The 16479-nt window shown below is 42.3% G+C and overlaps 1 protein-coding gene and 1 long non-coding RNA gene across 4 annotated transcripts in view; one reads left to right on the top strand and one right to left on the bottom strand.

Annotated features, from left to right (window-relative positions):
* LOC106570700 (TLC domain-containing protein 4-B) overlaps positions 1-4158 on the bottom strand; it is a 19096-nt gene extending 14938 nt beyond the window's left edge. The window contains exon 1 of one of the 3 annotated variants that reach the window (XM_045702113.1): positions 3890-4158. The gene's annotated coding sequence lies outside the window, so the exon portion shown is untranslated. Of the gene's footprint in view, positions 1-1531; positions 1827-3889 lie in introns of those variants that run through there. The other 2 variants (XM_045702116.1, XM_045702112.1) reach the window with 2 other exon arrangements.
* LOC106578493 (uncharacterized) lies at positions 1908-16479 on the top strand. Its single transcript, XR_001322465.2, has 3 exons — positions 1908-2720; positions 5739-5855; positions 15191-16479. It is a non-coding gene; the product is annotated as an uncharacterized lncRNA (long non-coding RNA).

The raw sequence follows: 16479 nt of genomic DNA, 5'->3' as shown, positions 1-16479 counted from the left end.
ACCCAAGTCAGCCTGTGCTCATGGTTCTCACAGGGGAAGTGAAATGATGGGCTAGAATGACTTTGCTCATGATCACGCACACCGCAAACGCAAGTTCCTTGAACTTTCTTTTGCGGGTGCCTTTTCATTATCTGGATAGACACATGCGGTTTCTAGCTAACATTACACCAATAGGGGGAGTGGGTTTAAATACATTATTATATAAATGATTTAACTTGTATACAATCGATTACTTTTGGGTGTCAGGGAAAATGTATGGGAGTAAAAAGTACATATTTTATTTAGGAATGTTGTGGAGTAAAATAGTAAAGTAAAGATACCCAAGAAAACTACTTTAGTAGCCTACTTCAAAGTATTTTACTTATTTACTTTACACCACTGGATGCAGCACATGAAACACATGCAGGGGCAGTTATATGATTTGGTTTGACACAGAGACAGAGACACACACAGTGCTTCCTAGGGCAGATAGATGTCAATTCCTTGCAGGAGCCAGGCAAGGACACTGAGGTCAAATGTAAACATATAGAGACAGCTGACGCATAATGGTATCCATAGTGCAATTCAGCAACAGTTTTTGCCTCACTATGAAATCTATATAACTACCACCCAGTGTGTCAACGCTGCTGATGACAGTTGTTCAACTCACCTTCCACAGTAGGCCTACGCATTCATATTATTTGAACGTGAGAATGACACGAGGGTTTGAATAGGGGGGCAGTTAGTAGCCTAGGTAATTGTAATACAAGCAGCCTAATAACCAACAAACGTTGGAATAAGCCTAGGTCAAGATACATCCAGGGTCATGCAGTTGCCTAAACAAGGTAGGGGAAACTAAAACAAACTGCCTCAAGTACATGTAATGACTTTTAAAAGTATTTTCAAATAAGTCATGGGAGTGGCCACACGAAGAAGTAATGGGGGTTTGGGGGTGCAGGGCAGTCATGAGGGAAACGTTAACATTTTCAGCAATGAGACAACACATGGTAGCAGTTTTTTTGGGGGGGTTCTTGTTCACAAAATATAAAAATAAATCCAACACAATATTTAGGCTAATTGGTGCAAATATATTAAACTATTACTTATTTTGCAATATTTTCTAGATATGAACAAATCGCCTACGGTAACAACTGCCCCACAAGCCTATTTTGCGTCGGTCAACTCAAGTCCATTTTTTTTTCTACAATGTTGCTAAATGTGGCGATACGTTGGATGTTAAGGTCTTTACTTGCAAATCATCACCCAACAAAATGTAGGCTATTAATCGCAGCATCTGCTGTGACGTAACGTGTAATATTGCAATTACACGGCAGATGCATTACAATCAAAGATCATGCAGTCAATCGATGCAATATATTGTTAATGTGAAACAATGTAACCAACAACAACATGAATGGGCCAGTTCACGCCGCATTGGCCTTTCTGCAGCATTCCCTTTAAATGTCAAAGAATAACTAATATATATATATATAGTCTATGCTTAAATTATAAACGCACATAGCCTAAATAGACACAAATCCTCGAGACTTACCTCTCATTCAGATATGTTCAGCACTCAACTGGTTTGTGATGGTGCTAAGGCATAGCAAATTCTGTCGAATGCCATGTTTAATCATTTTGTTCAAACGGATAGCTCTCTGACTCATAGCCTGCTTCTACCTAGCAAAAGGATGCCGGACCATTATTCTAAACTGCAATGCAATGGATGATAAATCCACCCCACAAAACACGCATATTGACAGCGGTGTGGGATGCATCAGAGTAGCATAACTGATGGTCGTTTATGGAAGTGAGGGGGGAGGTTACTGTAGGGTAGTGATGTTCAGTTCGCGAATGATTCGTTCTTTGTTAACGATTCTTTTACTGACTCGAGAGTCATGATTCGTTTTTCTAAGTGACTGGTTCGATTGCAGAGACGTGCTAAGACCACCACTTGTCTGTTATATGCGCGCAAAAAAATAGACTATGAGTTAGACAGGAAAAATACATGTTTAGAATTGACAATTGATCGCATGGCGCATGAATGACTGCAATTAATTTATTATTGAATATTGCAATGGACAAAGCTTTGTAAAACCAAAACGTACACAGCCTCTGCTCAACAAACTCAAACTCTAGAACGAATCGTTCCAGGGGCTGCATTTCGCGAACGACTGTTCTTATCACCAGAGAGGAAGAGGAAGAGAGAGGCCCAATTTGGCGGAAAATGGGTCTCCCGCCAGCAGGTGGCGTTTGTTCGTTGTTTCTCCCACCAAGCAAGGAGTTTTTGTATGGATGTCCAATGAGTGTCGAATTTGGCCAACAGAAATGAATGGCTTTTTTTGCTACGTGAGGTTTAATTGATCGAACATAAGTTTCGTAATACTTAAGTTGTTACAAGTGTATTGATATAAGTAGGACACATGACATCCCGGTAACTTTGGGGGGAAAAAACAGAAGAGGAAAGAGGCCACGTTTTAGAGACAAAATAAATAAATGCTGAAACTGATGTTGGACAAATTCGATATGTTAATAAAATTCACATTCGATATGTTAATAAACGAAAATCGTTAAGGCTGGATCATTGACATAAAGCTTATTTTACACTGCTCCAACGAAATGAGGTAGAATTCTCGCCTGCCACGCGGGAGGCCCGGGTTCGATTCCCGGCCAATGCGCCACATTGATGCTGTTAACCCGGATCACTGGTTGCTGGGGAAAAGGAGGAGGTCAAAAGGGGGGTGAGTGTAACTAATGTGAAATGGCTAGTTAGTTAGCGGTGGTGCGCGCTAATAGCGTTTCAATCGGTTGACGTCACCCGAGGTTACAGTAACAATTGTGGGATTATGCCATGTGTGATAACAGGTGACAAATTGTTCATAAGAAACTCGGTTTCCTACTATAGGCAGTTGGCTGCATAGTGATTGTAACTCCGATGCAGATGTGCACGCACCAACATTGTCTATTGGCATAATCATAGAATTACATAATTTGAGCCTGTTTCTTCCTATTCCAATAAATACGTGTTAAGCCTACCTGTTTGACAGACACAATTATGGCAGTTGTTGATTTCGGTATAGCCAAATAGTCCAATACTGTCGCATGCACTGATTAAATACATACGTGTCTGGGAAGGGTTTGGTTAAAACCATCGAGCCCTGGTTTTAACCAAACAAACCAAACCCTTCCCAGACACGGAGGTATTTAATCAGTGCATGCGACAGTATTGGACTAATTGGCTGTTAAAGAAAATGGCAAAAAGGATATCTACTGTTTGCTTTAAATAAATGAAACGTATCCAAATGATATCAAGCGTTCTATAACAATGCTTAACTCGGTGATGCCTTATGGTAGCAACAAGCTATGCCTGCGAAAGACGTGACTCCGATGCATATGGGGATATATTGATTCCTCTCTATGACATCCTGAAGCTGAGCTGCAGCCTATAATATTCGAAGAGATAAAAAAAATTGACTTTGCTATTCTGCCCCTATTAATTGAGCTTTTCTCTTCCTGAAAAGAGAAGATGTTTGTTTAAACCCAGGCCCTGGCTATTCATGAAACGAGGCTAGTAGCAAAGCATCTCTCTCCATTGAATACAGGTGGTTAACGTCAACAACCTTCATCGAATATTCAAAAAAGGGTTTCAACAATGAGATATATGCACCAATATAAAGAAAGTATAGACGGGAGCTAGACAGCCCACCGTACCGCTTTGTGTACAACGACTCCCATTGTTAGGGCGGAGACAGGTATCTTGTCAGTATCTCCATAATCTTTGTTATCACCTTGCCTGGTTACCCAGACTCCTTGTTCCGATAAAACGCTACGCCACGCCCACGGACGTTTCTTCTCTGCAATGTGAGAAGTATTTGGCGAAGGAGAGAGCAGCGGAAGAATTGAGTCTTACCTACTTATCACCCTCACCGCAGTCAAGCAATGCATTCCGCCAAGAGTCGTTCACAGTCTTGTCCGGTTCCAGCCACAACTAGACCTCGTTTCAAATGTATCAAGAAATTATCTTATTTGTATGTCTAAAACATGAACATCGTTTAAAGCATACGTTTACAAGTCTCCGTCACAAATTACAGGTTCATTAACCCCTGTGGTGAACGAGAGGCTGGTAGAATCATGACTCTTTCGAGTTTGTATTCTATCGTTCGCCGGTAGGGGGTCCTGCATGCTCTGGGCATTATTGACTCAAATGAACGAAATGAGTCGAAAGATTCTTTATTTTGACTGAACGAGTCGAAAAGATTCGAGTCAGTAAAAAGAGCCGACCTTCCCAATGCGCTTTATCCTATGGGTATCGAATTACAGCTACAGTAGAGATTCACACAGTCACACGATAGGTCCCCCACAATTTATTCCTTTTTTTGTCCACATATGGCGCATGTGCAGAACTTTTATTTTCACACGAGGTTCAAGCAGAGAGAAAGTGGGTCTACAAAAGACCCGTGTTTGGAAAGTTTCTTTAATAAGATGCGTTTTCTCAAAACTTTGATTGAAGTATGAAGCCTTTATTTTTACAATAGCTTACCTAACAAAGTTGTTCATTGCTGTGATCTTTGTAAATCCAGTTCTATTCACTCATCTATGTTGTTAAATCTCATTGACATGAAATTGTTGTTTGAGCTGACCCTAAAGGTGCTATTCTTCTTTTAGGATAATATAACAATTCTCCAAGTGCAACTGTTGAGGATTTTGTAGCCTCAATACAACTGGAAGGAATCGACATTTTAAACTGTAAATGTCATAAAGTGCATATAAGACCACTGTGTCAAGATGTTACTATTCCCTCTGCTAAAATGTACTGGAATGCAGCCCTAGGACAAGTGAACTGGAATAAAGTCTTGTTGTTGGCTGGCAAATATTGCATATCTAATAAGGTGAAAGAAGTATCATACAAATTCATTCACAGAATCTACTCATTCATAAAATCTTCTATGAATCTACATTCATAGAATTATACATAGATTTAAAATAGCTATTGATAACAAATGTGTATTTTGTGGTTGTGACCTAGAAACTCTTGACCATTTATTTTGGGACTGTTCTTATGTCAGAAGATTTTGGAGTGGGTTAGAAGATTTTATTTTAAAAGAAACGACTATTAATGTTAATCTGAGACTCTGATATTATGTTTTATTTTGAACCAAATGATATGGACCCTGATTTAACTTTCATTGTTAATTTGTTTATCTTTCATGGAAGATTCTTTATCCATAAAATTAAGTGGGCAGAGAACAAACCCCTTTTCACATTATTTAAGATAGAATTTAAATATTATTTTTGAAATGATCAGTAAATGTAAAAACAAAAAAGCAATATGCAACATAAAACTTTTTGACAAATTGAAAATGTACTCGATATGTAATACCCCTGACAGGTTTATGTACTCTTGTTTATATATTTTTGTATTTGTTGTGTTCATAATAAAAAAAGTAATTAAAAAAAGGTTGAAAACCAATGAAACAAAAAAGAAACAAAAAAGTATACCAATAAAAAATAATAAATAATTAGATCTCATTGACATGAGATCTCAGTGCAATTCCCATTCTCACCAGCGGATGGAGACGACCCCTTCTTTATTCGGTGTAAAGATTTCCCAGCAATACTTACCATAGAGAGGCTGTATCTTTAGCTCTGTGTATTCAGCATTGCTTGTGGTACCTGTCCCTGCTGTAACTTGTATCATTTTAGCTTACTTTGTCCTATCAATTGAGCCTACTCATTTCATCACTTCCCTCCCCCATCAGTTTACCATCCAGAGGATCCCTCGTAGCCTTGAGGTCTGTCAGTCCTGGAGTTCCTCTGTGGTCACCACTCTGAACGCCCTGGTGTATTCCTTCTCTCTTCGATTCAGGCCAGACATGGTAGGTTGAATCATAATATAATATATCATATAGCCTAATCAGGTCTGACATAGTACTCTAGGTATTCACTCTCAGATCAGACATGGAAGTTTTATTCATAATAGAATATAATCGCGCCAGATCTGGGACCAGGTTGTAGTACCATTTTCCCAACTTGTAATTTTCAGATTCCTTTGCTACCACATCACTATCAACATTTGTCTGCCAGCATTAATCTACAATGTTAAACATTTTATTGGCTTTCAGTCCTCTCTCCAGTCAAAAGTCCCTCCCAGTTGGTGTGTAAAATCTCTTCCTGTACTGTAAGATTAATTACATATTCATGATTCATGGGCCTTTCAGTGGTCTAGGTCAATTTCTTAGAGGAAACCAGTTCACTCAACTCAGACTCATTCTCAGATTGAGGGAGGGAGAGAAAGAGACAGAAAGGGGAAGAGGGAGTGACAGAGAAGAGAGAGAGGAGAAGAGGAAGGGAAAAATAGATAGAGTTGGGTGGGAGGTTTTTACAGGACTGAACAGAAAAACCGGGACCTCCAACTTTCTCTCTCCTCCCTCTCTACCCCTCCTCCATTCCTCTCTTCTACCGTCTCCTCTCCCCCTCTGTGTGTTGTGTAATGGTGGGGGCTGGGTGCCGGACAGAGGGAGAAGGGCCTTGTTCACAGGATGTGGCAGGACCTGACTGGTTCCTCACAGCCAGCTGACTGTAGCCTAACTGCAGCTCTGCTCTGGACAACAGGGATGAATGGTGGGAGAGAGGGAGGAAGGGAAAAAAGGGGTGTGGTGCAGAGCGTGAGTTTATTACCCTCATACTGTAGGGATGTACAGTACATACAAAGTTTTACGACTCTGTTCAACACTCTCCCTCTCTCCTTCCAGCATATAGTGTTTGTGTCAGCACTAACAGGATCCATTCTTGAGAATAACTAAAATGCTGAAAACATGAGCATGTCTGTGTGGGAGTGGTGGCAGGAAGCAGGGGGGTTTCACAGTGGAGGCAGGAGACATTCTGGGGAGGAATCACAGTGAAGTGTGGGGTCAGGCCAGGGTGCTGGGCAGGTGGGAAGAGAGGGGGAGTGGGGGTCTCTGTAAGGAGAGGGGAAGGTTGTTAAGCATGTGTTAGCCATAAAAGGGCATTTTTCTGAGATCACACTCCTACACACACCCCATCACCCCCCCTGTTTCCTTCCCCAGATGTGTCAGCACAATCCAATAAGATGACAGCTTCTTCACAGTGAGAGGTTTGAAGTGTGCTCAAAGGGGTGTATTAATACTTTTATTTTGCTAGAATAAACTTGGTTACATAATGCATTCCAGAATAAATTTGGGCTGTATTTTGATGTAAGTAGTGTTTTCCCAAGGCCGGTTTCAGACAAGGAAATGTATTCTTATTTGGAAGCAGTTCTTATAGAGGCCAGGTTTACACCTTTCTTACAATCAGGTGTCTTATTGAATTCCCCATATGACAATGACCTCACCTGGTCTAAAGGTGAAATGACATACCAACAAACCATGGCTCAGTCTGTAGTAACACTCGGATAGGTGGCTAATGTTAATCCTAATCACGTATAGCAGTGACAGATAGCCTAGGTCCTACCTCTCAACAGACTAGGTCATATGTCAATTAGATCCTCTCGACACACTCAACTTTTCCATGACTGGAAAACAATTGGGAGAACCAAGAATAGTGGAAGACTATATATTTTATATAGTGCAATGGCTAGTGCAATGGCTTTGATTGAAGGTCAAACATTGAACCAAACCAAATGACCATGACCAAGGATCCACCTTCCCAGTACTTGGCATTCCTGTGTGAGCTGTTAGGTACAGTAGCTTCTGCTAAGGCTAAGCTAAAGCCAGCCTTAGCTTTTCTACATTTGATTTCCCCCTGAATGTTCACTCCACTCCACTCCACTCCACTCCACTCCGCTCCAGTGCTGGAACACCATATGGTTCATCTTAACCATATTAGGAAATACTGTAAGGTTAGAGAATGGAATGGATTATTTGGTTGTTTCTTGAAAGATTCCGACCAAGAATACGATCCTACCATCACTCCCTTTTCCTCTGCTTTCATGTTATATTTAAAGGTACTGACATGGACTCTAATCAGGCTTTTGGATTTATTGTTAACCAAACACGTCAGGGCCAGCATGCTGGAATATAGAAGAAGCTGGACCTCAGAAATTCAATGTGTGGATATTAGCTCATGTATGTATACTAGACACTGCACAACACATTAATGAGCCACTGTCTGTGTTAAATGTATCCATATAAGTTGGTTTCAGATGGTTACTGTTGAAACTTTGCTGGTAGCCCCGGATAAGCAATTTCTTTCGGGATCTTTGTGCTCTGCCTAAAATAAAAGGTAACCCTTTACATTAGGTTGCTTTTATACCTGTGTGGTAACACTGTAATTACTAGTAACAACATTCTCTGCTGTTTATCTCCTTTATATAAAACTTTCAGGCATCTATAGATTGAATGTGGGCCCTATTCACTGTCGGTCAGTATTTCACTGGAACCACCAGTTCCATCTGTTCAAACAGAGCCTCTGTGACATCTCCCCATCTCCACAGTAACCCAACCCGTCTCTACTCCAGCTGTCAAAAATAATAATAATAGAAAAGTAGCATTCACAGACATTTACGTCAAACAGCTGTGGAAACCGCCGATTTATCAGAGAGACAGTCAGCAAGTCAGCGATCTAATGCATCTAGTCTGTCTGTGGGGGGGAAGAGAGGAGAAGGCATGTGGCGGGCCAACTCATAAACCCACTGACTCAACCCAACTCTTTTGATGAATCTATTTTTCTCTGGAGCTTAATTTCGGTTCCGGTCTTACATCCACAGATCTATCGCTCTCTACACTCAATTATGAACAATACTGTCTTTGTTGAGGCTGATAGTATTGAAAGGAGGAGGTACGGTTATTTAGAACTTTCTACACCGAAAATGGCCAAAGATATACAGGTAACTGCCAAAATAAAGGAAATACCAACATCAAGTGTCTTAATAGGGCATTGGGCCACGAGCCACCAGAACCACCAGAACAGCTTCAATGTGCCTTCGCATAGATTCTACAAATTCCTGGAAATCTATTGTAGGAATGCAACATCTTCCATGAGAAATTCCATCATTTGGTGTTGATGGTGGTAGAAAATGCTGTCTCAGGCACCGCTACAGGATCTCCCATAAGTGTTCAATTGGGTTGAGATCTGGTGACTGAGACACATCCTTTAAACCCCCTATGCTCCTTTAAGACCCCTCTTTCAAAGTCACTGAGATCTCTTCTTCTAGCCATGATAACCAAAGTAATGGGCAACTGGGCATTTTTATACATGACCCTAAGCACGATGGAATTTTTTTGATAAAATGGTTTTATGGTTTTACGTTTTACGTGTCCCCAATCGATTGTGTTTTTTTTTGTTCGTTTATTTGCGTTGTTTGTAACTTATTGTTTTACTTATTTTGTACATAATATTGCCGCTACTGTCTCTTATGACCGAAAGTAACTTCTGGACATCAGGACTGCGATTACTCACCACGGACTGACAGAATCCTTTTTTTCCTTTAACGAGTCTGACGAGCCCAACACGAATTATACACTGCTTTCTCGGGAACAGGCCCAGATCCCCGTGATTTGCATGAAGAGGAGGTGGAGAGAAAGGGGTCAGAGAGCGGGTGTCACGATCGTCTAAAGGAGTAGACCAAGGCGCAGCGTGCTTAGAGTTCCACATGTTTAATAAATATGAAAACTCACCAAAACAATACAGACAAAGCGTGACGTTCTGGGCTGCTCACAGGCAGCTACACAAACACAAGATCCCACAAAGCACAGGTGGGAAAAGGCTGCCTAAGTATGATTCCTAGTCAGAGACAACGATAGACAGCTGCCTCTGATTAGGAACCCTACTCGGCCCAAAACAAAGAAATACAAAAACATAGAAAAAGGAACATAGAACGACCACCCAATGTAACACCCTGGCCTAACCAAAATAAAGAACAAAAACCCCTCTCTATGGCCAGGGCGTTACAGCGGGCTACCTTCTGAGAATTCGTAGGCGATCGAAAAAAACCTTCACTTCCTCCCATTCTGCTAACAAACGTGCAATCTTTGAAGAATAAAATCGATGACCTACGCGCAAGATTAAACAACCAATGGGACATTCAAAACTATAATATCTTATGCTTCACGGAGTCATGGCTGAACGACGACACTATCAACATACAGCTGGCTGGTTATACGCTGCACCGGGCAGGATAGAACAGCGCCGTCTGGTAAGACAAGGGGCGGCCGACCATGTATTTTTATAAATAACAGCTGGTGCACGATATCTAAGGAAGTCTCGAGCTATTGCTTGCCTGAGGTAGAGTATCTCATGATAAGCTGTAGACCACACTATCTACCTAGAGCGTTTTCATCTGTATTTTTCGTAACTGGTTACATACCACCACAAACTGAGCTGGCACTAAGACAACATTGAATGAGCTGTATTCCGCCATAAGCAAACAAGAAAACGCTCACCCAGAGGTGGCGCTCCTAGTAGCCGGGGACTTTATTACAGGGAACCTTAAATCAATTTTACCAAATTTCTATCAGCATGTGAAATGTGCAACCAGAGGGAAAAAAACTCTGGATCACCTTTACTCCACACACAGAGATGCATACCATGCTCTCCCTCGCCCTCCATTTGGTAAATCTGATCATAATTCTATCCTCCTGATTCCTGCTTCCAAGCAAAAATGTAAGCAGGAAGCACCAGAGACTAGATCAATAAAAAAGTGGTCAGAAGAAGCAAATGCTAAGCTACAGGATTGTTTTGCTAGCACAGACTGGAGTATGTCCCGGGATTGAGGAGTACACCACATCAGTCATTGGCTTCATCAATAAGTGCATCGATGACGTCACCCCCACAGTGACCATACGTACTTACCCCAACCAGAAGCCATGGATTACAGGCAACATCCGCACTGAGCTAAAGGCTAGAGCTGCCACTTTTATGGAGCGAGACTTTAACCCGGAAGCTTATAAGAAATCCAGCTATGCCCTCAGACGAACCATCAAACAGGCAAAGTGTCAATACAGGACTAAGATCGAATCGTACTACACCGGCTCTGACACTCGTCAGATGTGGCAGGGCTTGCAAACCATTAGAAACTACAAAGGGAAGCAGAGTCGAGAACTGCCCAGTGACACGAGCCTACCAGACGAGCTAAACTACTTCTATGCTCGCTTCGAGGCAAATAACACTAAAACATGCATAAGAGCACCAGCTGTTCCGGGAGACTGTGTGATCATGCTCTCCGCAGCCGATGTGAGTAAGACCTTTAAACAGGTCAACATTCACAAGGTCGCAGGGCCAGACAGATTACCAGGACGTGCACTGCGAGCATGCGCTGACCAACTGAAAGGCTGGTCATGGCTCACATCAACACCATTATCCCAGAAACCCTAGACCCACACCAAATTGCATACCGCCCCAACAGATCCACAGATGATGCAATCTCTATTGCACTCCACACTGCCCTTTCCCACCTGGACAAAAAGTACACCTATGTGAGAATGCTATTCATTGACTACAGCTCAGCATTCAACACCCTAGTGACCTCAAAGCTCATCAACAAGCTAAGGACCCTGGCACTAAACACCTCCCTCTGCAACTGGATCCTGGACTTCCTGGCGAGCTGCCCCCAGGTGGTAAGGGTAGGTAACAACACATCCGCCACACTGATCCTCAAGACAGGGGCCCCTCAGAGGTGCATGCTCAGTCCCCTCCTGTACTCCCTGTTCACTCCAACACCATCATTAAGTTTGCCAATGATACAACAGTGGTAGGCCTGATCGCCGACAATGACGAGACAATCTATAGGGAGGAGGTCAGAGACCTGGCCGTGTGGTGCCAGGACAACAACCTCTCCCTCAACGTGATCAAGACAAAGGAGATGATTGTGGACTACAGGATAAAGAGGGCTGAGCATGTCCCCTTTCTCATCAACGGGGCTGTAGTGGAGCAGGTTGAGAGCTTCAAGTTCCTTGGTGTCCACATCACCAACAAACTAACATGGTCCAAGCACACCAAGGCAGTCGTGAAGAGGGCACGACAAAACCTATTCCCCCTCAGGAGACTGAAAATATTTTGCGTGGGTCCAGAGATCCTCAAAAGGTTCTACAGCTGCACCATCGAGAGCATCCTGACTGGTTGCATCACTGCCTGGTATGGCAACTGCTCGGCCTCAGAGCATAAGGCCCATCACTGGGGCCAAACTTCCTGCCAACCAGGACCTCTATACCAGGCGGTGTCAGTGGAAGGCCCTAAAAATTGTCAAAGACTCCAGCCACCCAAGTCGTAGACACTTCTCTCTGCTACCGTACAGCAAGCGGTACCGGAGCGCCAAGTCTAGGTCCAAGAGGCTTCTAAACAGCTTCTACCCCCAAGCCATAAGACTCCTGAACATATAATCAAATGGCTACCCAGACTATTTGCATTGCCCCCCCACCTCTTTTACACCGCTGCTACTCTCAGTTGTTATCATCTATGCATAGTCACTTTAATAACTCTACCTACATGTACATATTACCTCAACTAACCGGTGCCCCCACACATTGACTCTGTACTGGTACCCCCCCTTGAATATAGTCTCACTATTGTTATTTTACTGCTGCTCTTTAATTACTTGTTACTGTTAATTTCTTATTCTTATCCATATTTTTTTTAACTGCATTGTTGGTTAGGGGCTCGTAAGTAAGCATTTCATCATAAGGTGTATTCGGCATTTCATCATAAGGTGTATTCGGCGCATGTGAATAATACAATTTAGTGTGATTTGATTTTAATGTTTTGATTCATTAATTAACTCAGGAACCACACCTGTGTGGAAGCAGCTGCTTTCAATATACTTTGTCTCCTTAATTCACTCATGTGTTTCCTTTATTTTGGCAATTACTTGTATGTTCACTCTGGTTTGAATTGTCACCAGCTAGACTCAGCTACTGCGTACAGACAGCTTAGTACAGTCAGTATAGCGGGCGTAACGTCCAGATCTAGTTTCTTATGTCAGACAGTAATTGGTAGTTCTTATAACAGTTTTTAACACCTGTAGACAGTCTAGTCTGCTGTCTGGTGACTCACCCCATCTACCCCAGACAGTGAATCAGAAAATGACTACAACTGATGATAGACAGACGGACAGAGGCCTCACCTTCTATTGCTCAATGTATTGTTGACTATAGGCCTATGCCTGGTGCAGTGTTTGTTGTGATGATGTTACCAGGTATGCGACTTCTCTCCCGTTCTAGAACACTCTTCCTCAACCTGTGATGCATCAGGAACACCTCACTCAGATGTGAAGTGCAATTAGTACCTCTCTGTCTGTCGGTCGACTGAACAAATTATGGGCCTTGAACAAATGAACAGGTGTGCCTAGCGTGGATGTGGTCTGACGTCATGCAGCTGATCGTCATGGACATCATGTGCGGGTTCTGCTCATTCTAGGCCTCAGCAAGGTTGTGTAGCGGGGCTGAATCATTCCTGTTCCCAGAACAGAGCACAACAGAAGAAGGGATAGTCAGTGGGCCTATGGTATAAACCCCACGGTGCCAACACACACACCGTGCCAGGGAAAGCATGCTAGGAATGTTCCAGTCAGGTTTATGAATGCAGCGCTACAAAAGAAAGGCTTTAGAGAGCCAACACTCTTCTTATGTGAGGTGTACTGTGATTCCAATTCTAGAAATGCCCAAACATAGCCCAATCTAAGAAGCTTTCCCAGCAAAGGCCACTGAATTTTTTTCAGGAATACATGATGTATGAACAGAACAGTAGGGGAAGTTTTTTGGGGGAAGGGGAAGTTTTTGACTGAATATTTCACTCAATAGGTTTCTTCCAAATGGAACGCTGACCTACATTGAGGGTTTCCCTTACAAAGCAGCAATAATCCAAGTGTACAGGAGTAGTAGTTAAACATAGAATTTCATTGCAACCACCAGCAAATATTGGTCAGTTTCTCAATCAATTCACCACCAGTGAATCCAGTATCTTAGGTACAGTACAGAAGGGTGAAGGGAGGGGGCACAGAGCACTTGGCACTGAGTCCTCTAGCCTTTGATTTATTTTGTGTTGAAGGCTCACTCTACTTCCACTCAAATTTGCAACTGTGTGATGACAGATGGAGACAGTGTTTTTCCCAATTAGGGCCTAGCTGAGAGCAAACACTCTCAGATCTCATGGCTCTGAGCTATATAACCTTTTGAGCTAGAGTGTAGAGTCAGCTATTCAGCTCTTTACTGCTGGCTGACACTGAACTTAATGCTAGGAACTGGAGCTGTGAGGACATATGAAATATGCTGATGTCAGGCATGGTTATCAATCATACCTGTATTAATATGAGATATTGTACTTCTAGTACTGTTACTGTATAAATTATGCCATTTTTGGTAAATAACAGTAGTTATCTGATTGTATCAGTAGTAATAATTCAAGTATTATCAGCCCCCCAACCCTGTTAATGACAGTATGATTGTAGTGCCAGTATGACTTGATTTCCATGACGGTGTGTGTGGAGAGGAGAGGATATTACAGTGTTGGTTGGTGTGTGTGTGCCCAGACTAAGTCTGTGCTGAGAGAGCCAACGTTATGAGAGAGAGAGCTGTATGATGTATATTCCAGACCCTGCGGCCCTGTGTCTCCACAGCCGTCTGTCTGTCTACTTTCCTGTAATTCCCCTACTCCCCAAACACTACTCCCTCACTCTCTCCTAGCCCTACCCCCTCTTTCACTCTCTTCTTCTCCTCCTTCCCCTACTCCCCAGACCATACTCCTTCACGCTCCTCCAGCCCACAAGGCATGGAGTCTCCATAGTTCTATATCCTCTCTTTCTCTGTCTCTCTCTCTCTCCTATTATTTTTCTTTTCTTCTTTTTCTTTTTCTTCTCAGACTCCTTTAGGCACGAAGGTGCTCTCTATAGGCCCAGATCTATGTCTCCTCTTTCTCGCTCTTCTCAGTTTTACTCCATCTCCCTACTCTTTCTCGAAATCTCCATCTCCCTCCATCCCTCCCTCCTGACTGTATATCCAGAGCCAGCAGAGTACAGCACATTCTGTTTCTCAAGAGTGAGCTGAGAAGGAGTGGAGGTGCGACTTGGTGATTTTTGCGGGCTTGTGAGTGGTTTGGAGTGTCATGGTGTTTGAACATGTGCTCATCCCTCTGTTTTACTTACTCACTCTCACCTTGATAACCTAGCCTGATGGAACCAGCCTGATTGCTGCGTTTACCATTCTATTTCACATCTGTCTCTCTTTCTCTCTCGCTCTCGCTCTCGCTCTCTTTGTTGTTTCAGGTGCTGTGTAACAGCTCAGGGACCTGCGTCCCCCTGTGCGATGCAGGAGTTATCCTGGGATTGAAGATGGTCCTGATTGTCTACATCGAAAGCATCGGCAGAGTTGAGAGCCTGTCCCTCTGTGGGAAGATCCTCTACCCTCTCAGACTTCATACAACTTTTTCATTATGTTACAAATGGGAACACTTTGCTCTGAAAAAAAAATGCTTAATAGTTTGCTTGAATGACATACTGTGACGGACATTTTTCTACAACTCCAATGGAAAGACTTTGGAACATAGAGCCCTATACATAGTTACTATGTAAAGATGCTTCGGATAAGTGGAATGTGTTATGTAATGTCACTTTCATTTATGGTACAGAGAACAGTGTGAAGAAATACAAAATATATGTAGCTATAGCTGACTTGAGTGAGGTGTTGGTGTAAGCTAACTACCATTGAATTAATCAAGCTATTTCACAACCTCAGCTTTCTGGTTTTGAATTAAAACTGATGAAGAGGAACAGAGAGAACACACCAAAACATTATGTCAAAGACAGAACAGTGGAACCAGCTGTTTGTATTGCTGTGTAGTGATAAAGCAGCTGTCATTGTGAGAGGAACCCAGTATAAAGACAGATGCAAGACAGCATATTAGTATTTCTGAACAAGGGTCCTATAACCATGCCACGTAGTACTATCAATGAACAACATCAGGTATTATGAGGGAAATTTTTGAAAAGTTTTATGCACATTTAATTAATACTCTTGCCAAAATGAAAAGGACGAGCTCTGTCTTCAGAGTTGTGGAAGGATAGGTTTTATTTCAGCCGTACTCTTTGACATTATGTTTTACTTGTACATCTCTCTCACTAATAACACCTTTCCATCCTGCACGGCAGGAAGAGCAAATTAAAAGCATATTTGTGTGCTTGCATCAAGTGTGACTGAAACGGACAACCAAACACTTCCTTGAATGATAGTCATTGATATTTAATTATAGGGACCGTTTTTTTAAGACAACAAACGCTTCAAAGCAAAGATTGCTGTTGTCTTTGGAGCATTTGAATTATACTGAACAAAAATCTAAAAGCAACATGCAACAATTTCATTTTTTTTGTGTTACAGTTAATATACGGAAATCAGTCAATTGAAAAACATTTAATAGGCCCTAATCTATGGATTTCACATGTCTGGGTAGGGGCACACTGGGGAGTCAGGCACCGGCCTATCAAACAGGCTTTATTACAGACAGAAATACTGTTTCATCAGTTGTCCGGGTGGTTGGTCTCAGATGATCCCGCAGATG

This window comes from Salmo salar, chromosome ssa19 (genome assembly GCF_905237065.1).
Source record: "Salmo salar chromosome ssa19, Ssal_v3.1, whole genome shotgun sequence".
Lineage (NCBI taxonomy): Eukaryota > Metazoa > Chordata > Actinopteri > Salmoniformes > Salmonidae > Salmo > Salmo salar.
The sequence above is the reverse complement of the archived record's forward strand: the minus strand, read 5'-3'. Positions and strand labels throughout refer to the sequence as shown.